The 27,775-nt window shown below is 40.4% G+C and overlaps 1 protein-coding gene across 2 annotated transcripts in view; it reads right to left on the bottom strand.

Annotated features, from left to right (window-relative positions):
• The window catches only part of CACNG4 (calcium voltage-gated channel auxiliary subunit gamma 4), a 116,567-nt gene that overhangs the window by 75,709 nt on the left and 13,083 nt on the right, over positions 1-27,775 (bottom strand). The window contains exon 1 of one of the 2 annotated variants that reach the window (XM_072645473.1): positions 22,734-23,289. The exons of the other annotated variant lie outside the window; for it this stretch is intronic. The gene's annotated coding sequence lies outside the window, so the exon portion shown is untranslated. Of the gene's footprint in view, positions 1-22,733; positions 23,290-27,775 lie in introns of those variants that run through there. 2 annotated transcript variants of the gene reach the window in all.

Here is a 27,775-nt window from a genome sequence, read left to right on the forward strand (position 1 = left end):
AGAGCATTTTGAAGTTTGCAAAGTGCTTTTTTTTATCTTCACAACAACCCTGGGAGGTAGATGCTGTGAATATCCTCACTTAATAGAGGAAAAAGCTCAGGGGGCTTGCCCAGGGTCACACAGCTAGCAAATATCTGAGGCTGTATTTGAATTCAGGCCTTTCCTTAAGGTCCAGAAACAGTGTTGGCCAAATATCCTAGACATGTCAGTGAAATAGTAGCTGAGGAAACTGGATAGCGATGGGACTTTTGCAGAGCCATAACTAGGGCAGGGCAGCTAGGTCTTTGGACCCATGTGGCAAAATTTAGAGGGTACCGATAGCACTTGTACTTCTCAGCAGATAGAAGCAACTGAACTTAGAACCTAGTTAGCAGTCAGTCAACAAGCATTGATCAGCCATTATGAGCCAGGCATTGTGCTAAACATTGTTCCCTGCCCTTTAAAGAGCTCACACTCTAAGATATACATATAAGATACATATAGTGTAAATGAATGGCAAGTGATCTTGGAGGAAAGGCACTCCTGGAGGTGGAGGTAGAGGTAGGAAGGGGTGGGATTCAATCTGAGACCCAGGAAGCCAGGAAGGCAGTAGAGGTGAGACAGGAGAACATTTCAGACATGGGGAACAGCCAATGAAAACACATGGAGGTAGAAGACTAAGCTTTATAGCAAGAATAACTTGTTAAAATAAAGAAGTTATTGGAGGATAGCCTGGTATAGTGGTTAGAAAACCAGCCTTAGAGTCAGGGAGACCTGACTTCAAGTCCTTTCTCTGACTAGTTGTACGATCATGGGCAGATTATTTAATCTTTCAGTGCCACAGGCAACTCTAAGTCTCTAAATTGCAGACAAGTTGTCAAATTGTATTGATGGAGAGAGGTTTTATAGCAGGAGTTCCCTTTCTAGATGAAACCACAGGACTGCACCAAAAGGAAAAACAAAAGGAACAAGACAAGCCACCAGAGGGTACAATCCCTCCACCCCCGCTTAACACAATTTGTCCTAAAAAAAGATGCCTTTCCTGGGCATGCCCCTGGTACATGATGTGATGGATGCCCCAGGAACAAGAATACCTAGTTAGGGCTCTGCTACTTTGGAAGCTGGGCTCCAGAACCACATTCACTGATTCCTTCAACTTTATTCTATTAACATGGGGGCAGGGGAACCCCTATTTTTTTTCTAGTGAAAGACAGAGAAATCTGATACAGGTGGTTGGAACTGTGCATATCTAGGGCAATGCACCTCCAGGAAGGATGTGACAAATGGTCCTCACTGCAAGGGGAAGATCTGCTTTTGCCCTGAATGCAGATGCCTGCTTTGAAACAGCTCAGAATCATTTGTGGGTTAACAGGGAGGAAGGCAACAGGCGCAAAGCAAATGCCAGAGAAAACATTTCAGCAAGAGTGTGTGCCAGCAGACTGGACTACTTGACCCCTCTGAGCCAGAGCCTCCTACTGAGAGCTAATTCCCAGGGATGCTGCCAGTGCTCATTAATAAATGATTAGGATGCTCTTAGTGGATGTAAAGCCCCAGACACTGCTCAAGAGCAGTGACCCCAGGACTCCAGCCCAGATTGAAAAAGGGAGTCAATCAGACCTTTAAATCACTAGGAATTTGAAGCCAAATTTTTCAAGAAGACTGAAATCCTAAGGCCCAGTGAGCAGCCTCCAGGGCATTCAAGGCTTTTAATTGCATTTCATGTGCTGACAGGCAAGTCTATTCACCATATTTAGATCTCTTACAGAGGACTCAAACTGACCAGATTGAACCTTGTATTTGGTACTAAAATGTGGAGAATTTTCAAAATGGAGAGTAGGGGGTATTCCTTTGAGATACTTCTCAGCCAGCCCAGTCCTCAGTACTCTGCTGACAGGAGTTGTGACTTCTGAAGTCTGAAAGGTCAGTCTGATTAGCTTGTTTTTAAACATCTTAACAAGTAGAATAGCGAGAGGCTTGAAGCTGCTTTCCTGGACACTCTCTCTGCTGGTCTCCACCCAGCCTTGCACAAGTGGTGGATTTCATAAGAACACTGGTCTGCCAGATTTTTCCTTAAAGGGTCTCAGAAAAGAGTTCTGAGGATCATCGGTTTGGAGCTAGATAACCTTGGAGGTAATTTCACCCAATCCCTCGTTTCTACTGAAGAGGAAACTGAGTCTGAGAGAGGTTAAATGATTGGCTTACGTAGGTAGGTAATGACTAGCAAAAGATGCTGCCAGATCTTTTAATCTGCCAGAAGGTAGAAGCAGCTGAATTTAGCACCTAATTAACAGTCAGTTGGTCAACAAACTTTTATTCATTAGTCTCTGCCAGACATCGTACCAAATGCTCAGGACACAAACACACACACACAAGCAAACACATTGCTGCCTGCCCTTAAGGAGCTCACCCTCTAAAATGGGAGACACATCAATAAACTCTACATACAAGATATATACAGTGTAAATGAATGGAAGGTAATTTCAGAGGGAAGGCACTGGAGAGTGAAGGGGAATATGGGGAAAGGCCTCCTGCATGAGGTAGGATTTGAGCTGTCTTGGGTCCTCTTGACTCCAAATCTGATACACTTTTTATTTCATCAATTCAGAATGAGGGGGGAAAGGTGGGAACCCTGATGAGCACAAATGCACCCCACAACCCTCACATCTAAGGTCTGTGCTAAAGGAAGCAGGTAGAGACTCTCATACTCTCCTCTCTTTCTCTCTCCCCCTCCTCTTTAAGTCTCTGACTGTCTTTAAAAGAGCTGATTGGTTTTAATCTGATGAAAGTGAATTCCCTGGCCTACAGCTTGACTCCCTGGAGCTCTTCTGAGGTTAAGACATTTAAAACCAGGTGGGGCTTCAGCCTCTCAGTGAAGGGCAATGGAAACTGTTTGCAAAAGATTTTCCAGAGTGCTTCCAATGATTCTGAACATACTTAAACTGTTAAATTGTACTTCTGTTTAACAGATCAGCATGATGACACCATGTGAAAAAAGGCATGTGCCAAATACCTGCTTCAACTACATACTACTGGCTTGACTAAGACCAATGGGGAAGTAGTAGACAGGTTTTAACCCAGTGAGTTCAGCTAGCCAACTGTGAGGAAACATTACCAATGACTTCAAGTGTTTAGAGTGCTGAGCTTTTTAGAACAAGAAAGTGTTTTTCACTGTATTTCATCATCATACCATTTCTGGGAGATAGATAGGCAGGTTGTTGTTGTTGTCATTCAGTCATGTCTGACTCTCTGTGACCCCATTTGGGGTTTTCTTGGCAAAGATACTAGAGTGATTTGCCATTTCCTTCTCCAGCTCACTTTACAGATGAAGAAACTGAGGCAAACAGGGTTAAGTGACTTGCTCAGGGTCATATAGTTAGTAAGTATCTGTGGCTGGATTTGTCATTAGGAAGACTTCCTGACTCCAGGTCTGGTGCTCCAACCACTGTGCTACCTATCTGCTCAGATTGTCATTAGCCCCATTTTACAGAAAGTGGTCTATGGGAGATAGTGGGATATAATGAATAGAATGTTAGCATTGGATATGGAGTCATAAAGACCTTTGTATGAGATGTGTCATATGTACATACTAACTGTGTCAGCCTGGACAAATAAATAATTTCACCTTTCTGGGCCTCAGTTTCCTCATCTGCAAAAGAAGGGGGTTGGACTAATGACTTCTAAGTTCCCTTCTGAATTTGTGATCCTTTGACCTTGGTCATTCATTTAACATTATCTAGACCTCGTTTCCTTCATCTGCAAAAGGAAGAGCTTGCCAAGGTGTCTTTCAGCTCTAAATCAATGACTCCATGACCCTAAGTTCCCAAAGGCTATATTAGCAGACCAAGTCCTATAAAGCTGGAAAAGCTTCAAATAAGCCATGATGACATCATATGGAGAGACACGGATGCCAAGAATCTACTTCCACTGTGTAGCACTCCCCTTAGACAATCAGCACCTTGAAAGCAGGGGCTACTTTTTGCTCCAACACCCCCCTGCCCCACGCCTCCAGCCCCAGCACTTAGCACACTGTCTAGCACATCAATTCTGTCACTTTTAGTAATGTTCAACTCTTTGAGACCCCATTTGAGATTTTCCTGGCACCAGGTTTGGAGGGAGGAAGACCTGAGTTCAAATCTAGCCATAGATACTTTACTAGCTGTATGATCCTGGGCAAGTCACTTGTCTGCCTCAGTTTCTTCGTCTGTGAAATGAACTGGAGAAGGAAATGGCAAATTACTCCAATATCTTTGCCAAGAAAATCCCAAATGGGGTCATGAAGAGTTGGACATTACTGAACAATAACATCCACAGCATCTATGCTAAAACTCACACATCACATCCACTTCAAAATCACAGGTTCTTAACTATTAACATTATAATTAATCACCCCACTTCTTATAATTTTGAGAAAAAATTATTAGTCACTGGAACTACCTATGTTGGTGTCTTATTCTCATAGTAACTTGTGAATTCCTGGAAAAAAAGAAGTGTCTTATCAAGACTTTGCATCAGAATTTAATACCGTAGGTCCATTAAAAGTGCCCTTCTTACAAGGCAGTAATTGGTGCAACCAGGGTTCAAAACTTAGTCCTGTGGGTCCAAATCCCTTTCCCTTTTCACATTCTAGGTTTCCAAGAGTGACAGATGGCTCACTCTGCTTTTTTGCAGTAATAGAGGGGCAGTGTAATGATCTAGGTTGTTCCTCCTATCTTTCACTCTCCTATTGTCTCCTTGCCCAAATGTGTTTCCCAGTATAAATTCTCCTTCTCTTCTCTGGAAAGCAGTATTAAGGATCTACAATTCCCTTTATCTTTTTTAAGCTCCCAGCTCCCAGCCAGAGACAGTGATAGAGCAAGACACTTTAAATCAATCTTTCTCTCTGCTCCAAGGATGTTCCCCCATAATAGTTCCCATTATCTTCCTCCCAAGTGAGCTTCCAATAAGTTCAACCAGATTGACAAAGGCCTGTAGTTAATGTTGTTTATAAAGACAAATGCTGTTTATAAAAACAAAGAAAGGCAAACAGATTTTCCTCACACTGTGAGGAAAATATCTTAGGTTATTGTGAAGGAGGTTAGTGGATAGAGCACTGGGGTTGGAATCAGGAAAACTCATCTTTGAGTTCAAATCCAGTCTTAGACACTTGCTGTGTGAACCTGGGCAAGTCACTTAACCCTGTTTATCTCACTTTTCTCATCTGTAAAATGAGCTGAAGAAAGAAATGGTAAACCACTCTAGTATCTTTGCCAAGGAAACCCCAAAATGGGGTCACAAAGAGTTGGACGCAACTGAAATGACAGAACAAGAAGAAGATCAATAGGAAAAAGGAGATAATAGACTACCTCTGAGGGGTTTGTAGCCCTGGAATGCGGCCTGGATTCTCCCAGATCTATATGTCTTATAGTTTCCTGTTCTCCAGCTCTATAATATCTTAGCCTATCCAATCAAGAGCTAGATTCCTCTTTGAGGCTGCCTCCTGAACTCAATGAACTGAATTTTAATGGTCACTCAGAGGCATGACCTGTCATTCTTCATTTTCTGGGTTATTTCCTTTCTGATTCACTCAAGGGACTCACTGGCACCTTGTAATGGGATCAAATCGCATGGCTAAATTTTTAATAGCCAGTTAAATCCTATTATCTGGCACCTTTTCTGTGATCAGTCCTATCACAGTACCTGGAACATAGTGCATGCTTAATGAATACCTGCTGATTGGTTATGAAAGATCAATTCCTTTACAATTAATTCCCGCCCCCCTCCAGTAAATCATTTGTTCTCCCCAGTAAACTTATAGAAAAGATACTGGGCATATTCAACACTGGATAACTGTAGTGACTATAGATGTAAATCATGTGTAGCATGTATTACATGAATATGTTACAAGAGTATACAAGTAAATATACATAGAAAGCAATGTAACAATAACATGTAATACTGGGAAACACATTTGGGCAGGGAGACAATGTAATCTACCTAATAATAGACATTCATAAATACCAACAAATAGACTAACAGCAAAATTATGCCCCCAAATAAGCAAATGATCTATAGTATACAAATATTTAATAACTACTAGATGCCTCAATGAAAATACAATTATATGCAAACCGGGCTGTTGGGTACTATAGTACCCAAGTCTTCCTCACTTGAAATGTCTGTTTCTGAGTCATTGTGTGGTGATGACAGTCTTTGCCCAAGTGGTAGGTGGTCTCTTTTGCTTAAAATCCACTGAGATAAGTGTCCATCAGTTTCTTCCTGCTCATCAGGAAATTCAATTAACATAGGCAATAAATGACTGTGGTGAATTGTCTTTACTGGGCCCCCACTAGTCCCTGGTGTTATTCAGTAAATGGATAAGTTACCCAATGTGTCCACAACTAGGTTTGGAGTTTACTAATTTACTAGCTTATATTTCCTATGAACACCAAGATTTCTTAGCAAAACTCTTTCTCCTTATTCAAGGTCTTGATAGTAAACACAGGCATCTTAAAACTATTTGTTTCTATCAGTGATCTTTGAAGCTGAAGTCATGGTTAGGTAGTAAGCTTTTTTCCCCTTCTCTCTCAGTCAAGAGATGTACTGGTTGTGACTATCTGAAGTCCTCTGTCCTTGGAAGCTCCAAGGCACATCAATAGGTAGGCATGAACCTTGCCCAAACATCAGTATATATGGTATAAAGCCTGTGGAATCAGTTCTTGGTAGGATTGTACGTATGTACTAGGAAAGTTGTCTACTGATGCTACCGAGATTTCTATTCTGGTCTCAATGTACCTAATATATTTAGCAGTGGTGTGATTGAAATACTCATGTTTTTGATACCAGACAATGCTAACATCTCTTTTAATCCTTATGTTGAATAATACTTTTAATATAATACTTTAAGTGATGGAAGTTTTATGGTTCCTCAATGAATATGCCTGTGTATAGCTTGAGGAATGATCTGTCACTATCAGAATATGTATTCTGTTTTTTACTTTTTTACATTATAGTAGGTCTGGAGTCAGGAAACCCTGAGTTCAAATCCAGCCTCAGACACTTATTAGGTGTGTGACCCTGGGCAAGTCACTTAACCTCTGTCTGCCCTAGTCTCATCATTTGTACAATGGAAATAATACTAGCATCTACCTCCCAGGGTTGTTGTGAGGATTGAATGGGATAATAATTGTAAAGCACGTTGCAGCACATAGACATACAGTTAATGTCGCATAAATGTTTGCTTTTATTATTTAAGATCTAAGGGTTTGGTAATGCTTATATTTTGCATGGATATGTGGCATGAAATGGAAGCACTTTTCTTCATTCATAATAGGCACAGGCATCATATTTCTTGGTGACATCTGTCTGTGGCCATCTTGAGACAGGAAAATCTGTACCTTACTAGCTCTAGGGTCCTCATTGACCCATTTGCTCTAAATTAACACATAAGGCTTCCAAAATTCTGGTCAGAATATGTCGTTGGATTGTTGTCAGTTCATACATATACCTTTTCTCCATGTACACAGTCTCCAAACTTCTCAGTAACAACTCACTTAAAAATCAAGAACTCAAGCTTGTTTATGGGTTAATGATGGATATAACTCAATTTTCTGCTGGCAAATGCAGTTGATTTCTGGTAAGTCTCAGGTTCTTGCTACGGGACTGCCCCCATGCCCTTCAATTTGACATCTGAGTGCGGGATAAAAGGCTTGCTTGAGTCTGTATAGGACTGGTACATGTGTGAGGCAATTGACCACATCTTTAAATGTTTGTGTGCATTTGTCTACCCAATGGTCTGCAAAAGGATTTGTTGATTTTAAGGCAAATTTGCCTCTTTTTTTGGTCTTTTATTTTCTTACTCTCTTCACCTGTGTAAATATGAATGCATTCACTCAGTGCCCCAGAAAGAGAAGCAGAATTCCTAACAAACTTGTGATTAAAATGGACAAATACTAGAAGATTGCATAGATCTCAAAGCTCCTGAGGATGTGACCCACTTCAGGAATTATCATCTCTGGGTCATTCATTGAGACACTATGTGACCCATACACTTGAAAGAGGTTCTACAAAACTAGCACCTGTCAATTGAGTGCATCAAGTCATTTCCTGAAGTCAACCTAACACTGTCATTAGTCTCTCCTTACTTCTTCCATAGTCTTTCAAACAAAGACAAATATCCACAAAATATCCACTGTAATACTTGTAGTTCTTGTTTGCAAGTACTTTTTCCATTAGTCTTTGGAAAGTGGTAGGCATTCCTGAGATGCCTGGCCATATCCTCAAACTGTTAAAATCTAGCCGGCCAGAAGAAAAGCACTTGCCCTTGTCTTTATCTATCATAGGAATCTGGTAGTAGCCAATAGCTAGGTTGTGTAGTTGATAAAGCACTGAACCTAGAGTCAGGAGAACCTGAGTTTGAAGCTGGCCTCAGATACTTACTGGCTATGTGGCTCTGGGCAAGTTGCTTTACCCTATTTGCCTCAGCTTCCTCATCTATAAAATGTCCTAGAGAAACAAATGGCAAACCACTCCAATATCTTTGCCAACAAAACCTCGAATGAGGTCACAAAGAATAAAAACAATTAAACAGCAACAACATGGACTACTGGACTGTCTGATGATACTATTGGCCAGCAAGTCTTTGAGATAATTTCTGAGGTCGTTTTTCAGATGAAGGAATCTTCCTAGATTGTTTCAGGTCGTGAGTCAGTGAGATGGACTCTAAAGGTTGCTCCTTGGGTGCATACCACTTTCTACTCATGTTGACAGAACATACCTGTACTCTTATTCAGTATCTGCCTCAACTGATCCTTTTATTCTTTTGGCCCTCAAGACTCAACAAAGTCAAATATCTCAAGATCTCTCTTGAGATTGAAGTGCCAGTGATCTTGTGGCATTCACTGTTATCACTTGCTTTTATCTCCTATGGCCTCTGTAAAGGCTGCATGATGGGTTTAAGAGTGTAGGTATTGGATCTCAGCTTGTTTACAGTATCCAAATAGTGTCTTTCATGGACTAGAATTGGTTCCAACCATTGCTAGTAAATGTCTGAGGCCAAATTTGAACTGAGGTCTTCTTGACTTTTGGTGTTGCACCTAACTTCCTAAGAGCTCTCATCAGTGCAATGACTAGTGATGACCCCACAAGTCCAATGATAAAGCGAGTGTCCCACCTCTTGGCAGAGAGTTGATAAGCTATAGGTACAAAGTGAGACACACATCAGGGTAGCTAGATGGTACAATGGATAGAGATTCATCTTGGAGTCAGGAGGAACTGAGTTCAAATTTGCCCTCAGACAGTTACTAGATATGTGACTCAAGCAAGTCACTTAACCCTAATTACTTCCCCCCACCCAAAGAAAAAAAAGAATAAGACACATTTTCTGATGTGACCAATGTATGAATTTGTTTTACTATTTTGTTATATAGGAAAACTTTTGTTTGTTTTTTTTTTGTGTGTGTGGGGAGAATAGGTGGAGATTTGTAGAAGGTGTGAGTAAAGGGCTAGTGATAAGCCAAAAAAGAGTAAGAAAAGAAAGAAAAGAGTATCAATGAAACATTAGAACGTACACAGAAGAGAGCAGAAGGATGTTTAGAAGGGGACACATACAAGCAGGACAATGTTGGTTGCATTATGATTAATTTAATTAAGTAGTTTTAAAAACCCATGTTATGTATAACAGAAATGATCCATTGTTTCAGATCTAATCTTTTTTTCCAGTTTTTCTTTGTATGTTGAAATGTTCATATTTGTTTGTATTTTTCAAGTGAGGTGATGCAGTGGGTATGAGTGTCGAATTTGGAGTCGGGAAGACCTGAGTTTGAATGTTACCTCCGACACTGACTTTGTTACCCTGGACAAGTCACACAACCTTTTCAGCCTGAGTTTCCTATCTGTAAAATGAGGACAATAATAACACCTACTTCACAGGGCTGTTGTGTGAATCAGGTGAGACAACATATGTAAAGTGTTTTGCAAGCCTTTAAAAGTTGTATAAATGCTAGTATAATGTATAAATGTTCTTTTATTACTAAATTCATAATAAAAAATTTAAAATAGTTCATTAGCATATTAAAAACGCAACTACTTTCTTGTGATTGCATCTCCCAAATCTCAGTGCCTAGACTTGTTTTCCTGACAAAAATGAAGGTTAGTATCTTACACAGATATTCCCCTTCCCCTTGGTAGATAATCATAGAATTTTAGTGTTTGAAAGGACTTCAGTGATCAGCTAACTCAACTCACCCCCAAAAAGGATCCCCACTAAAATGTGTCTGACAAATGGTCATCCAAGCCTCCACTGAATAATGCTTTCCATTTTTTGAATAGTTCTAATTGTCAAGACATTTTTCTTCACCTCAAGCTTGAACTGTCTTCTTTGCAAATTTTTAGCTCTTGTTCCTGGTTCTACCAATTGGAGCCAGAAATAAACTTCCTCCCTCTTCTCTATGCCAATCCTTCACATACTTGAAGTCCAAAGTTATGTCCTCCTGAGTCTTAATTTCTAGGCTAAACAATTTCAATTCCTTCCCCTGGTCTTCATGTGGCATGGGCTGAAGGCCCTTTACCATCCACTGGGTGGTGATCTTCGGCTTATTCATCACCTTCCTAAACTTCAGTGCTAAACACAGTATTTCAGATATGAAACCTGCCTGCACACTGGTTGGAATACCAGAGGACAAAGTTACAGCATCAGACTGTCTTTCAGTTACATACCTGAAGATCTCACAATTACTGGAAGAACAGACTGGGTTATTTTGTTTTTGTATCTAGGTCTTTGCTTAAAAAGAAAGCAGTGTACTGGCAGTCAAACATGAAGGTGCTACATCTGCTCAGTTTTCATGAGGATGCTCAGCTCTATGAGGGTCTTTCAGAGGAAGGAGCTAGAGGCCCTGGTACTTCCTTCAGATGCTTTCAAGAGCAAGCTTACAATTTCTACCAATGGTTTGGACACTTGGCATTTTACAGGATCATGGAATCCCAGGGTTCATGGGTCATTGTATCAGGGACCAGTGGACTCCAGCCAACTATTTTTGTACCTCTCAGAGCTAACGCTGGTTTTTACATTTAGGTCAGGGGTATAAAAATAGGGGCAGGTAAGATTTGATTCCCCAGACCATAGCAGACCCAGATCTAGAAAAATCCTTACCTAGGACATGACTTCCTTGTACAACATTACTGGAGAAATCCTTCTAGAAAGAAACCTTTTCATAGCTACATAATGAAGGAACTTCCCTGCTGTTGATTATTTCCAATTATCCTGGATATATATATTATTTGTGTATAGCTGTTTGCAAGCTGTCTTCGTTATTATACTGTGAGCTCTTTGGGAGGAGGAAACAGTTTTTGCCTTTCTTTGTATCCCCAGTACAGTTCCTAGTGTACAGTAGGTGCTTAATAGAGGCTTCTTAACTTGATTTGCTCTAATATTTCCAAGGATGTAGAAATCTTTTAGCTAAGCAATTCAGGAGTCAGAATTTGTTAATAGTTGGAAAGATTTTTTTTTTTAAGACAAGTAAATTGAGTTCTTGAAAGACTGAGATGGGAGACAGGCAGAAAAGCAAAGGAAGGAAGGAAGGAAAAAAGGAAGGAAGGGAAAGAAAGAAGAAATGAAAGGAGGAAGAGAGGGAGGGAAGAAGGAAAGAAGGAAAGAAAGATAGAAAGAAAGGAATAAAGAAAGAAAGAAAGAGGAAGAAAGAGACATAGACAGAATGGCAGAGAGATAGAGAGACAGAGAGACACAGAGATAGAAATAGTGAAAGCCTGGTGTCTTAGCAAAGGGTAAGACTATATCATCTCGAATATAGAATTTTTAAAATTCCCCCTTCTCTGGGAGCCTGGGAGCTCAAGTTTATTGGAAGAACTTGATATACTAAATTTCTAATAGTAAAACCATCATCTGATAAATGTAAATAATTTAAATACGTGTTTGCCAGGAGTGTGAAATGCATGATTAAATTCTTCTATGAAGCGTTGTCCCTTGTTTTATATGTTTAGAGAGCCTGTGTCTTATATGGGAGAAAGCATGGGAGTTGGAGTCAAGAAGACCTGTGTTCAAATCCCATTTCTGACCGTCACTAGCTCAGCAACCACAGATAAATTACTCCGTGTCTTTGAGCCTCAGTTCCCTCACTGTAAAATGGGGAAAATAGTAGTGCATACTTCAGAGTTGTTGTGAATGCCAATTGAAATAATAACTTCAAACCACATTAAGACTTTTGGGACTCCCTGTATATGGTAAAGTTCTCTGCAAATGTTAAAGCGTTAAAGAAATGTCAGCAACTATTTTAATTTTTTATTTTGTTGACAGTTCTTAAATTTATGATAAAAGTTTTTTAAAAAATTCTTCTTAAAAGACACATCTTGCCCAGAATAATTTTGAACTTCTTGACCGACATATCTCTGTCCTAAGACTGGTCTCCTACAGGGACTCTTCCCTCTATATTCTTATTCAGTCAGCCCCATTAGTGGGATCACTATAGGCATAGTTTGGGTTCCCCCACTTTCAGATGTCTCATCTTCTTCATGGAGTGTTTTTTAATCATCCCAACTCAATCAACCCAACTTATCTTAACTTCTTCTGGATCTCTATAAGACTCAGAATGTGCCAGTGACTGGACCTTTGCCATGTATATTCTTGTGTTGTTGGTTATTGCTTCCATGTCTATGTCTTGCCTTTCCAATTAGACTGTAAACTCCTTGAGGAGAGGGACATCTTATACTGTCTTTTGGGATTTGATTTTGAATATTAATAATTAATTATGTAGTACCTCCCCCATCCCTGCCAAAAAACCCCCCAACCATTCCATAACTTCATCCTCCATGCAGGATGAATTGTTACTATACTCAGGATACTTACATATTTAATATTACCTCAGTTAAATATTACCTCAACAAATACTTATCAAGCACTATTCAATCAATCAACGAGCATTTATTAAGTGCCTTGTCTTTGTTGAGATGTTTCAGTCTTGTCTGACTCTTTGTGACCCCATGTGAGGTTTTCTGGGCAACGATACTAGAGTGGTTTGCCATTTCCTTCTCCATCTCTTTTTACAGATGAAGAACTGAGACAAACAGGGTTAAGTGACTTGCCCAGGATCACACAACTAGGAAGTGTCTGAGGCTACATTTGAACTCAGGAAGATGAGTCTTCCTGAGAGGGAGGAGGTGAGAGGGAAAGAGTGAACTTTACTCTCATCACATTAGGTTTAAAGAGGGAATTACATGCACACCCAATTTGGTATGAAAATCTCTTACATTACAGGAAAGTAGGGAGTAAAGGGATAAGTGGGGGGGGGGGTGATGGAAGGGAGGGCAAATAAGAGAAGGGAGTAATTAGAAGTAAACACCTTTGAGGAGGGACAGGGCCAAAAGAGAGAATAGAATAAATGGGGGGCAGGATAGGATGGAGAGAAGTATAGTTAGTCATTCATTGCTATGGAAGTCTTTTTCATAACTATAGATGTATAACCTATATCAAATTGCTTGCCTTCTCAGTGGAGATGGGTGGGGAGGGAAGAAGGGAGAGAAGTTGGAACTCAAAGTTTTAAAAACAAATGTTAAAAATTTTTATATGCAACTGGAAAATAAGATATACAGGCAATGGGGTATAGAAATCTATCCTGCCTCACAAGAAAATAAAGGGGATGGGAATAAGGGAAGAGAGAGGTATGATAGAAGGGAGGGCAGATTGGGGGAATGAGTAATAAGAATGCATGCTGTGTTGGGATGGGTGGAGAGGAGACATGGGCAGAAAATTTTGTGAAAGTGAATGTAGAAAATGAAAAAGAAAAAAAGATTTTCACGTAAAAAAATAAAACAAAAAAAGGAAAATACCTCCAGAAGGAGGGATTATAGGAGAAAAAAAGGTAAGTCTTCCTGACTCCAGGCCCAGCGTGCTTTTCCATTGTACCGTCTACATGTCTACTATGTATCAGACCCAGTGCTAGGTGCTGGTAATACAAAGACAAAAACAAGAATCTCAGTGTAGAAACATAGAAATAAATAGAAAACATATACAAAGTACGTACAGAGTAATTTGGGAGGGAGGGGATGGTGGCACTTACTCACTGGGGAGATCAGAAAAGGCCTCATGTGGAAAGAGACTTTCGAGCTGAGATTCTTAGGAAATTAGGGATTTAAAGAAGCGAAGGTGAGGCAATTGAATTCTAGGCATGGGGTAGAATTTTTTTCCCTTTTCCTGTACAATGGAATGGAAATTGAAGGTAGATTGTTCACATGAGGAGCAAGCAGTTCAATCTGACTGAGAAATAGAGGGAAGGAAGGGGAGTGAACCTGCAAGGAAGCCTGGAGACAAATTGAAAAGTCTTTGAATTCTCTGCAAGAGAGTTTGTACTTGTTTTATCCCAGAAACAATAGAAGGCATTGTTGTTCTTTAAGCAGGGGAGTGACATGATTTAGATCTGTATTTTTAGGAATACTAATTTTATTATTTATTTACTTATTAATATTTATTATTAATTTTTAATATTAATTAATTAACAATACTGTATTTTAGGAATACTAACACTAATGCTCTTTGGCATCTGCATGTGGTAGACCTAAAGATAAGAGATTATTTAACAGGCTTTTGGCCCAAACTTGGGTGGTGGCACCTACCATGTTCTAACGTACCCACTCTTTCCACAATGAATATTTCTTAAGCATCCATTCAATCAATCAATAAGCATTTATTCAATGCTGTGGGCTAGGCCACAGAGATACAAAGAGGAGTAAAGGATGGTCCCTGCCCTCCAGAAGATTACACTATCGGGGATTAACTATAGATCACAGATTCCGAGATGGATGAGACTCAAGACGTCATCTAGCAATCAATTCCAACCTTTTCATTTCACACATGAGACACCTGAGGCCAAAGTACGAGATCTGACTTGCTCAGGCTCATACAGGTAGTAAGTGCCAGAGTCAGGATTCAAATTTAGAATCCTGGACTCTTTCTACAATACTTGTCTGTCTCTACCATCAACTGAGACATCTAGTACAAAAAGGCTGTCTTGCGTACAGTGTAGTTTACAAAGCACTAGATTTGGATTCAGCTTGGGTGTGAGTTTTAGCTCCCATACTTATAACTACTGGCTCTGAGCATCTCCATTTGAGTATCAGTTTTCTTCTGTGCAAAATGTTCTTAATACTATCTGCCGTCCACCTGCATAAATAGATTGGTGTGAAACATAAAATTCTAGACACATGTGGATCATTATAATTAGGATGATGGAAGAGTAAACAAGAAGAAATAATTATAAAGAGATCATAGGATTTCAAATTAGGAGGAAATTTAGATCTTGTCTAATTCTCTCATTCTATAGTTGAAGAAACTGAGGCCCAGAGAGGGCAGTGACTTGCTTAAGACAATAAATATAATAAGTACCATAGAAAATCATAGAGTTGGAGCCTGAACCCAAATCCTCTAATTCCAAGTAAAAATAATAACAACTAGCATTTATATACTACTGGCTCAGTGGCTCAAGAGATAGAGCCCTGGGCCTGGAGTCAGGAGGGCCTGAGTTCAAATTCAGCCTGAGACACTTAGTAGCTGTGTGATCCTGGGCAAGTCACATAACTCTGTCTACCTCTGTTTCCTCATCTGTAAAATGAGTTGGAGATGGAAATGGCAAATCACTCAAATATCTTTGCCAAAAAAACTCCAAATGGGATCACGAAGAGTCAGAAATGACTGAACAACATCTACAACAATATTTACTTGCCATGTTTCCTTGGGCAAGTTGCTTAACCTCAGTCTATCTCAGCTTCATCATCTATAAAATGGGGATAGTAATAGCACCATCTTTCAGTTATTGCAAGGGTCAAGTGAGATAGCATTTGTTTTTTTATGTATAAAGTTTATTTTCAGTTCTCAACATTCACTTTCATAAGAATTTGAATTCAAAATTTTCTCCCCATCTCTCCCCACCTCCACCCCAGGAGAGCATGTACCCCATCCACCCCTTCCTCCAGTCTGTCCTCCCTTCTATTACCCACCCTTCTTCCATCCCCCCTTCCCCCTCTATTTTCCTGTAGGGCAAAATAGATTTCTATACTCCATTGCCTGTATATCTTAATTTCTAGTTACATGCTAAAATAATTTTTAACATTTATAATTAAAGCTTTGAGTTCCATATTCTCTCCCTTCCTCCCTCCCCAGCCACCTTCATTGAGAAAACAAACAATTCAGTATAGGTCATACATGTATAACAATGCAGAACACTTCCATAATAGTTACATTGTAAAAGACTAATCACATTTCCCCCTTTCCTAGCCTGCCCTTCATTTATTCCATTCTCCTCCTTGACCTGTCCTCCCACAATAGTGTTTGCTTCTGATTATCCCTTTCCCCAATTTGCTGTCCCTTCTATTATCTTCCCTCTCTTATCCCTTTCCCCCTTGCCTTCCTGCAGGGTAAAATACATTTCCATATCCAATTGAGTGTGTGTTATTCCCTCCTTAAACCAAGTCCCATGAGAATCAGGTTCATTTAGTTCCTTTCATCTTCCCCCTCTTCCCCTCTACTGGAAAAGCTCTTTCTTCCCACTTTTATGTGAGATGATTTGCTACATTCTACCTCTCCCTTTCTCCTACTCCTAGTACATTCCACTCAAGAGTAAATTTTAGTTTTTTAGATATTCTCCCTTCATATTCAGCTCAGTTTATGCCCTCTGTCTATGTATACACACACACACACACATATACATACACCCATGTACATATACATATCTACACATAAATAATGTACACATATATACATAACCATATACACTTACATATATGTATGTATTTATATGTATTCTCTCTAACGACCTTAAAACTGAAAAAGGTCTCATGAGTTACAAATATCATCTTTCCATGTAGGAATGTAAACACTTCAACTTTAATGAGTTCCTTAAGGCTTCTCTTTCCTATTTACCTTTTCATGTTTCTCTTGATTCTTGTATTTTAAAGTCAAATTTTCTATTCAGCTCTGGTCTTTTCAACAAGAATGCTTGGAAATCCTCTATTTCATTGAAAATTCCATTTTTTCCCCTGAAGTATTATACTCAGTTTTGCTGGGTAGGTGATTCTTGGCTTTAATCCTATCTCCTTTGACCTCTGGAATATCATATTCCAAGCCCTTCAATCTCTTAGTGTAGAAGTAGCTAAATCCTGTGTCATCCTGATTGTATTTCCACAGTACTTGAATTGTTTCTTTCTGGCTGCTTGTAATATTTTCTCCTTGGCCTGGGAACTCTGGAATTTGGCCACAATGTTCCTAGGAGTTTCTCTTTTTGGATCTCTTTCAGGGGGTGATTGGTGAATTCTTTCCATTTCTATTTTACCCTCTGGTTCTAGAATATCAGGGCAGTTTTCCTTGTTAATTTCTTAGAAGATGATGTCTAGGCTCTTTTTTTGATCATGGTTTTCAGGTGAACCAATAATTTTTAAATTATCTCTCTTGGATCTATTTTCCAGGTCAATTGTTTTTCCAGTGAGATATTTCACTTTGTCTTCTATTTGTGAGATAACGTTTGTAAAGTGTTTTACAAACCTATCTCACTATATAAATGCTAGCTATTATTGTTATTTGTGAAAAGCTTTGTAAATCTTAAAGGGCATTAGAAATGCTAGCTATTATTATATGTTCCCTTTAAGGTTTAGAAAGCACTTCACATGCATGATCTCATTTGATTTTCACAACAATCTTATGAGGCCAAAGCTATTTTATTTTACTTTATTCACATTTCACAGAGGAAGAAATCAAGACTCAGGGTCACAGAACTGGTAGTGTCTAAGATGGGATTTGAAGACGTATTCCTGACTACATTTCCAGAACTCTGGCCATTAGATGCTACTACTACCGTGCTCATTTCAGAATGTGTGTGTGCTCATCCTTTGTTGCTGAAGAAGACCATACCATCAGAGAAATGATGACGTGACTTGCACTTGACTTTGTTTTGAGTGAGGGAGGGCTGTGCAGGCCACCAGCCTCACCTCTCCTCCAGAGCCATCTGAATCCAGTGACCAGATATTCATCAGGATGACTGGAGAAGACCCAGGATGAGGCAGTTGGGGTTAAGTGACTTGCCCAAGGTCACACAGCTAGTGAGTGTCAAGTATCTGAGGTGAAATTTGAACTCAGGTCCTCCTGACTCCTGCACTGATGCTCTATCCACTGCACCACCTAGCTGCTTCTTTTCCTCATTTCAGGATAATGGCTGAATATAAGACAGAACATCAGCCACTGAGGGAGACTTGGAAATACAAGATAACTCCCTCTCTGAATATCTTTGAGAAGAAAAAAAGACCACACTCTCTCCCCAGGGTGGAGACATTCATCTGCCCTAAGGCAGAAAGCTGAGCCTGATGATTTTTTTCTACATTCCTTAGAAACCTCTGATCTATGACTTTGGACAATTGTGTTATTTAGCTGAATCCTCACCGTCTTAGGGATCAGACCTGGCATATCCAGAATGAGAGTTAAAACAATGCTGCTTCCTACTGAAGGCTTACAAGTGCTTTCAAAGACTATCTTGAACAAGTACCTATTACAATGTTTCAGAGAAATAAAAAGGAAAGAATATAAAGGAAAAGAAAAATACATGTAGCCTCTAGGAGAAATTCATCAATGGTGAGACCTTTGGGTTCTTGTTGTGTGTGTGTATTGGGTGGGGTGAAGGAGGGTCAATACACATTTATTAAGTGCCTAGTGTTTGCCAGGTACTGTTAAGCATTGGGGAAACAAAAGAAAGGCAAGACTGCTCTCAAGCACTTTATGGTCTAATAGCGGGGACAACTTGCAAATAACAACTTACAAGTAAAATATATACAGGATAAATTGGAGTCATCTCTAAGGGAAGACACTTACATTAAAGGGCATGGGAAAAAGATTTCTTGTCGAAGGTGGAACTTTAGTTGGAACCCGAAGAAAGCCAGGGAAACAAGGAAGCAGAGATGAGGGAGAGCATTCCAGGTACAAGAAGTCAGAGAAATATCTGGAGTTGGGATTTGGAGTATCAGTCATTGAGTCACTGAGTATGTGGGGTGGGTAAGGTATAAAAGGACTGGACAGGGAGAGGACAAGTTATGAAGAGCTTTGAATGCCAAACAGAGGATTTTCTATTTGATCCTGGAGGGGACAGGGAGCCACTGGAGTTTATCGAATTTACTCAGCAATAATGAGACAATGGAATTTTTGTTAGATTGTCTACTGGGAATAAGAGGATAACGCACCAGGAAAGTGGACCATGACAGCAGTGGCAAACTGATCTTTGAGAGACTAAAAAGCCTTGTAGGGAGAAGAGTCCTGGATCAAATCTACTGCTTAGTTCCTGTGTGACCTTTGACAAACCATCCAAACTCAGGGCCTCAGTTTCTTCATCTGTAAAATAAAGGGATTGCCTTAAAAGTCCCTTTCAGCTCTAAATCTGTAAGAATAGAGCACCTTGGTAGGCTCTAACCTAACAGGGAACCCTAACTGGGTTAATTTCTAGGAAGCACATTCACTAAGATAAGGGATAGAGAAGCCAGGGGACAGACCAGCTAAGCCATAGCCCTAAGGAGGCTAAGCAGATGTTGTACTTCTCCTAAGGCATGGCACCTGGACTTGGACTTGCCCCCAGGAATTTGGGGACAGGGAAAACAACAAAATCCATTTTTTCATACTAGAGGAGGTGGACATCATGGAGAATCAGAGCCCCTTTGTATGACAAGCCAAACTCGATGAACTGAGAGAATGTCTTCAATGAAGGACTCAGATGTGAGCCCTGGAATAGCCCAGCACTCCTGATCATAAATGGGAGCTTGTTATCTGAGCTTTTCAGAGGGAAGGAGGGCCGGAAGCAGGGTCAGACTGGCTAATTGAAGCTTTCATTCACCCCCTCCCCCCGCTGCATTTTAATTATAAACCAGTGCCACAGCCTTGTCCAATGTGCTCACAGTCCACTGGAAGGGAGCCCACCGTCCCCAAATGTTCTTTAATCATTTTCCCAGGGAAAGCAGAGGGGCCCAGGAGTGCCTCTTTCTTTGGCTGCCATCTCCTCCAGGTGGGCAGTAGAGGTCAGGATCAAGGTTAAAGACCGGATTATCTAGTGGCACAAAAGAGTTCCTATTCTTGATACTTCCCCTCCCTTCCATCCAATGATGTCTTCATATGGCAAAGAATCTCTAGGACTATAAGTATCTCTAGAAATAAGGAAGACACCAGAATCTGAATACACGTGGTACTCACAGGATCCATCAGATTTAGAACTGCAAAGGACCTTAGTAGAGATTATTTGGTTCAGCTCCATCATTTTACAGACAAGGAAACTGAGGCTCAGAAAAAAAAGTGAATTGCTTAAGGTTACATAAGAAGAAAGTAGCAAAGATGAGATTCACACTCATCAATTCTGCCTCTACAAGCTTGCAATACTTTGATTACTATGCCAGGCTGACTATGCCATCCATTATAACATATTTGGTCTCCTTGTTTTCTAATTGCCTCATGTGTCTGTGTCTTGTCTACCAAATGAAATATTAACAACTTAAGGGAGACCATGATTATTTTTACAGTTTCTCTATATAATCATGGTGCCTGATAGAGAGATCATAAGCTCTATTAACCTGCCCACATCTCTGGGGAGGAGGTAGCTCATGGGCTGACAGATGCCCAAAGGCAGTTATCTTCAAGGAAACATTCATACCACAAGAGACTCTCAAAGAGAGAGTGCAGCTATGGCAGTAATTGGAAGAAATGGAACAGGTCCTGCATTTCTCAAAACACAATAAAATGTAAGATGCTTGAGGGAGGGACAATTTTGGGTTTTGTTTTTGTTTTCCAGGGCTTACCATTAGTGTCTTTGCACAAGGACGACCATATCCCTCTCTGTTATGAATCTTTGTTAGCACTGGAGTCATGCCTGAAACATAGTAGGTATTCAATAGGAGCTTGTTAACTGAACAAGATACCTGATGACTGATGAAACTCCATGGATGAAAATTCTCTAAGGTGAGCCTCAAATGGGTGAAAGTAATGTGTCCATAGCAGTCAGATCTGACCCTAGAAATGATGGGATGGGTGGCTATCTCTAGCTTTCTTTTTCTCTTCCTTTAGGTGGGATTACATGGCCACAGAATGTCAGAGTTGGAAGGGTCCTTAGAGATAACTTAGGCCAAACTCTCATTTTACAAAGGAAGAGACTGAGGTTCAGAAATCCCTTGCTTAAGTATTCCAGCAACACTGTAGTTCTCTGAACATGCCACTCTCATTTCCCATCTCCATACCTCTGTACCAGCTGTCCTCCACACCTGGAATATTCTGCTTCCTCATCTCTACCACTTAGTTTCACTGATTTCCTTCAAAACATCTCAGATCCCAGGAGACTTTTCTTAGCCCCACACCCCATCCTCCCCATCCCACCAGCTGTGAATATCTTTTCCTCTCAGATTGCCTTCCATATACTATGTATTTATCTTGTGTGTACTCAGTTACTTACTTGTTGTCTCCTCCATTAGAAGATAATCTTGAGGGTAAGGACTATATTTTTGCCTTTCTTTCTATATCTAGCACTTAGTACAGTGCCTAGCACACAATAAATGCTTAATAAATAATTCTTGACTTGAGTGTGTTGTCCTGTTCTCTTCTTGGAGGCAGCTAGGTGGTACAGTGAACAGTGAATCTGGCCCTTGAGTCATAAAGACCTGAGTTCAAATTCAGCCTCAGATACTTACTAGTTGTGTGACTCAACTATTTAGCACAGTGCCTGGCACATTGTTGTTTAGTTGTATCCAATTCTTCGTGAGGTTTTCTTGGCAAAGATACTGGAGTGGTTTTCCATTTCCTTTTCCAGTGGATTAAGGCTGTCAAGATGTTAGGAGACACCCTGTTTTCCAGAGCTAAGGTCCAGCAAGCAAGCTGTGCCCTGAGCTTGGCACAACAATCCTTTGAGCTGGCCCTCTGGATGATCTCACTCTCTGACAAAATCACATAATTACTGTATTACTTTGACCAGCACCAGGTGTTCTCTGAGCTTGGACAAGCATTGGACAAGCTCAGACAAGTACCCATGTTCTGGTCATGAAGTCCTGCTATGAATCAAACTTGTCTCATTGTTGCTGTGACCCCTTATTGTCAGGGCTACAGCCAAGAAAGCCATTGGTATAAAAGGCTTATACCAATATAAGCCATGCTAAAGCAGGGCTGCACTGGGGGCTGGGCTTTAGCACATTTGTCCTTGCTTGCAAGCAGATTCCCTCACTTTCATGTTAAACTTCTATTTAATTCCTGACTCCCTTGTCTCTACCCTGTTCTGTTTGGCTCCAGCCACCCACAGGTTAGAGGCTGGTTTGGTCCAGTTGACAACTCAAACAGGGTAAGTAGCTTGCCCAGAGTCACACAGTTAGTCTTCCTGACTCCAGGCCCAGCCCTCTATCCACTGAGCACCTATTAGATTCTTAATAAAAGCTTGTTTTCTTCCTCATCAAAGTCTCTTCTCCAGCAAGGTTCTAGTTCAGGCATTCTGGGTCTGAGGATAAATTTCAGATCTATGAACTTGGATGGGAAAAACCCAAAAGTTTATTTTAATATAATAGGTTTCCTTGGTAATCCTATTTGTTTCATTTTATGCATTTAAAAGCACTATTCTGAGAAGAGATATAGAGCCTCAGTTGACTTCCAGAGCACCCTGACCACCCTTGCCATAGTGTGGAAGGGAAGGTTTTTGTTTGAGCAGCAGTGATCAGACGGAGAAGATATCTTAGGACAGCATACTTTCTTCCCTTAAAATGCCTCCTAATGGACAGCCTACCTCTGCTCGCTCTTCAGCTTGCTTTATCTTGATGTCAAACTGAGATGACGCAGATCAAAAAGCTGAAGAGGTGGATGCAAAGTGTCAACTAGGAAAAACCCACCTGAAATCACTGTCATGAATACTCCCTCACATTTGTAGAACACTTTAGCTGTTCCACAGAATTCCCCATTATGATGTACTGGAAAGAACACTCATTTTGGAGTCAGAAGCCCTGGGTTCTAGTCCCAGTTCTTTCACTAAGAAGCTGCAAGACCTCAGGAAAGCTGCCTTACGAGTCTGTGCTTCAGGTCCCTCATCAGTAAAATGAGGGAGCTGGACTAAATTATTGAAAATGGGAATTATTAACCTTTTTTGTGTGCCATGGACTTCTTTTAGCAATCTGGTAAAGCCTTAGACCCCTCCTCAGAATAATTTTTTGGAAAGATTTATAGTCAAAATTAAAATGTAATCTCCTCCAATTCTTGCTCTCAGACAGACTCTGAAATCTATCAAAGGAACTGTATGGAGGGAAATGGACCCAAAGCTGAGAACCCCTGATCTCTTTGTCCCCTAAATCCTTGAACTGACAATAATCTTAGGACATGAGACCAGAGAGCCACCAGAAAAAGAAATGGTCCACCTCAGGAGATGATGTGTTCCTCCACACTGGAGGTCTTCAAACAGAGGTTGAATAAACACTTGCCAGGTATATAGTAGAAAAGATTGCTTTTTAGCTATGGGTTGAACTAGGAGGCCTATGAGGTTCCTTCCAATTCTAAGATTCTGTGAAATAGGCAGAACAGATATGAGTATCTCCATATGACACCTACAGAAAAGGAAGTTCAGTGAGTTGCTTAAAGGCAGGCTCTTTTTACCATACTGAAAATGCCTTCAGTTTCTCCCTCTGGACTCGGAATCAGAGAGACCACAGTCTGGCTCCAGCCCTTACTGTCCCTATGACCATGGATGAATCATGAAACTTGTCTGAACTTCAATTTACATACCTATAAGATGGAGGTGCTAATATTTGTACCTACAAAGTCCTATTTAATCAGACTGAGCGAGGCACGTCTTTGGGGACTCTTTTCAAACAAGCCATCTTATTCATATAGTAAGATTATACAGGATTCCATCAAGATGATTTTTTACAATGACCCTCTGAGTGTTAAAATCAAGTGAAGCTTAAAATAGGGAGAGATATGCTTGCTAAAGGTGTTTCCCAGTCATGAATGTTCTGTCCAAAGTCCAAATGGAAGGACTCCTTCCCAATAGGTCCTCCAGATGTTACTATTTACTGCTGACATTGTGCTGACAACATCAAGTCCTGGAATACTACAGAGACCCCACTCCCCCATCCCAGTATACTCTACAACCATTTAAAGCAGATCAGCTTAGCAATGCACGTAGGAAAAAAAAGAAAAGAAAAACCAGAGATAAAGAATGCACATTTCCCAGGGTATGGCATTTATGGGGAACAAATAACTGACATAGGTGCTGCAGATGTAAAATGAGCAGGGTAGTAGTAGGAGGAGAGCTGGCCCAATCGCTTTGGGGAAATTGTGTCTCACTTTTTATCCTCCTAAACTGCTTCTTGCCACAAAAACTCATCTTTTTAATGTCACTATTCCTCCAGTGATGTTATGGGGTTGCGAGTCATGAGACACCATAATCTCAGAATCATGGTTGCAGATCACCCAAAGGATAATGGAAAAATGCACTGTGGATTTAAGTAAGCTTGCAGACTACAAGCAATGATAACTTGCTGGCAAGAAAAGGGGTAAAGCACATATGCCAACATGTGTTATGTGCAATACTGCTAATACCAATTGCTAACATTTACATAGAATTTTAAGGGCCACAAGGTGATAAATACATATATGTGTGTATATACATATACATTCTTTTTATATACTGTTGTACTTTATCTTCACAATAACCTTGTGAAATAAGCACTATTATCTCCTTTTTATAAAAGAGGAAATTGAAACTGAGAAAAATTAAGTGACTTGCTCAGGGTCAGACAGACGGTTAAGTGTTGGAGGTTGAATTTGAACTGAGGTCTTCTTGTCTCTAACTGTTGCATTCTAGCACTGTGGCTTCTAGTTACCTCATATATCGTATTAGGAGTTTATTTGAACTTTAGCAAAGGTGAAGGTTGGAAAGGGTAAAAGATAGAGACTTTGGAACACAAAGGGCAGATGCAAAGGCGTACCTTGGAAAAGGTCTGAGGATTGGATAGTTCAGCTACCTCAGAAAAAGTCAGTAGAGATAATGAACTTACCTTTGGGGGACAGACTCCCTCCCTCCCTTTGTGCCCAGACACTCATCTGAATAACACTACAACAGGAATCTGGGAAGTGTAACTGGTTGATCACCATAAGTAAAGGTGGGACAGTTAGCTGGGCAGGTCTGGAGTCAGGAAAACACTTTACATGGTGGGCAGATAGGTGGTACAGTGAATGGAACTCTGGACCTGGAGTCAGAAAGATTTTTTGTTCAAACAGTTACTAGCTGTATGACCTCCGGCAACCAATTTCATTTCTGTCTCAGCTTAATCAATCATAAAATGGAGACAAAAATAGTATCTACTTCCCTGGGCTGTTGTGAAGATGAAATAATATTTGTAAAGCACTTAGTGTGCTGTACCTGGCACATAATAGGTGTTTAATAAGTTTTTGTTTCCTTCCTTCAACCCACTTTGAACCAGTTAGATTGTCAAAGAGGAGAAGGTAGACCTCTCCCACCTCTCGTCTGGACGTGACAACCTCAGAGTTTTGTTTTTTAAGGTAGTCAAAGAAAAGAAGCTTCCACCCATATGAAGCTAAGGGTTATTACCTTAGTGGAAATGAATACTGTAGTATTCCAACTGAAAAAGGTAAGTAAAAGTTGACTTAGAGAGAAGGTGGATGTGGAAGAGACCACAGCTATCCACTGAAGAGGGAACCAGGGAACCTAGCCAATTGTCCCTGTACAGCAGGGATACTGTACCCTGTGAAGATGCTATGCCCTGACTAATCTGTGTGGATCAACCCAGGCAGCAGCACATTAACGACCAACAACCTGACCGGCCTATTCTGGCCACCCAGGAGCGGAGAAACTTGCCCAGCCCAGCCCAGTCCAGCCCAGCAGTAGATGTGCCTGATGAGGAGCCAATTCAGTGATTCAACTACCTGCTTGAGCCAGCCCAGCATCAAACTGTTTATCTAGCCAAGATGTTGTACCCTTTGTTGCAGGCAGGCCAGCCTAACAGATCAAGATGGAAAGGCCCTACTGTTTTAGAAATGTGAACTGTCTTGGCCTTATGAGTTCTCTACACACATGCCTTACTTCCTTTGAACATGCACATGCCTATTCTTCCCCTAGCAGATACTGTGTATTTGTGGGAGATTTGGATCCAGATTCCTCTCTCCTGGGGGGAAAATACCTTATAACTACTGTTCTTGCTGCTCCATTTGAGTAAAAATACATTTTTCTAAAAAGTTAATTGAGTCTACTGATTGATTGTTAAGGGGAAGTACACCAATGGGGACTCATGAGCTGCAGTGTTAGAATGACAACCACCCCTAAGATTGCTTCTAGAACACAAAGTAGCAGCTACCCAATCTGCAAGTGCCAGTATGAGTTGGGAGGTGAGTCCAGAGAGGTTCAAGATGTGTGACTAGAAAGGAAATTAGGCAGGTCATGTATCACAAATGATAGCAAGTGGATAGAACCCATTTTTTTGTCCAATGTGACAAAAAACATCTACTTTTCCACTTTTCCAGTGTGATAAAACATGATCCACTCCTTCAATTTGGCTGTAGTTCATTGTCTGCAGTGCCTGTCCAGAGAGTATCCATAAAATATTAAAAGAACCAGATGAACACTTCCATTGTGTTGGGATTTCCTGGGGGGAGGGGGTGGGCATGAATTTATGGAAAGATGTGGAAAAGATTTGTTCAGAATGAGAAAGCATAAATAGGTTGTAAACTGTACCAATGAAAGAATAATCCACAGCAATGAGAGCACAGCTTCACAGAAATATTGAAGGGACTTGAACTATTTCACACAAAGCACTTTGCAATCTATAAAGCATTATATGGAAAAATATTGTTAACAACAAGAAGAGCAATCATTATCCTTCCAACACGTAGCTTTGATAATGATACTCTCCTATATAAAAACCTTCAACATCTCCCCATTTATCAAAAAAAAAAAAAGTCCCAATTCCTCAGCCGCTCAGTCAAGACTTGTGTGGGGGCCACAAAATAACCCTAGAAAGTACTGGATCTGGATTCCAAGGGCCTGAATTTAAGTCCCTACTCAGTTACTTATGACTTGCATATCCTTAGGCAAATTATATAACCTCTCTGGGCCTTAGTTTCCTCACCTGTAAGATGAGGGGGAATGGACTAGATGATCCTAAGATCTATCCCACATCCCTTGGTTGCAGGCTACATTCTTTGTATCCCTGGAATGCAGGCTACAATTCATTCAAAATGGACTATTTACAATGTTCCACAAATACTCCCTGACTGTTCTATCTCCAAGTCTTTGCTTACATCATTCCTTACCTCTGGCATGCCTTCCCTAAAATCTCAACCTTTAAAAGCCTATTCAGCTTCTAAAGTTCAATTCAAATGCTACCACATTTTGGAAGTCTTTCCAGCCTCTTCAAATGTCTCTCTCCTCTGGACTAGTCCTATTTTAATACACTTACCATAGTCCTAGCCATCTGCACTATGAGAGTATCCCTCTTACCTCCCTTCCTAGAATAAAAGCTCCATGAGATTGAGACCTCAGTCTTTTTATTTTTAAAAAATCTTTGTATGTTTTCCAGGCCTAGTACTAGAACTGTGCATATAGGAGGTGCTTAAAAAAACTGTTGAATACTTTGTCATATCATTGATAGACCACTGGACAGTCAGGAGATCTGAGTTCAAATCCTGTCTCAGATACTAATTGTATATCTTGAGTAAGTTTCTTAACTTCTCAGAGCCTCAGTTTCCCTGTCTATAAAACGGAGCTACTACATATATCGCACAGTCATTATGAGAAAAGTGCTTGGTACATGTTAAGGC

The sequence above is a fragment of the Notamacropus eugenii genome, chromosome 2 (genome assembly GCF_028372415.1).
Source record: "Notamacropus eugenii isolate mMacEug1 chromosome 2, mMacEug1.pri_v2, whole genome shotgun sequence".
Lineage (NCBI taxonomy): Eukaryota > Metazoa > Chordata > Mammalia > Diprotodontia > Macropodidae > Notamacropus > Notamacropus eugenii.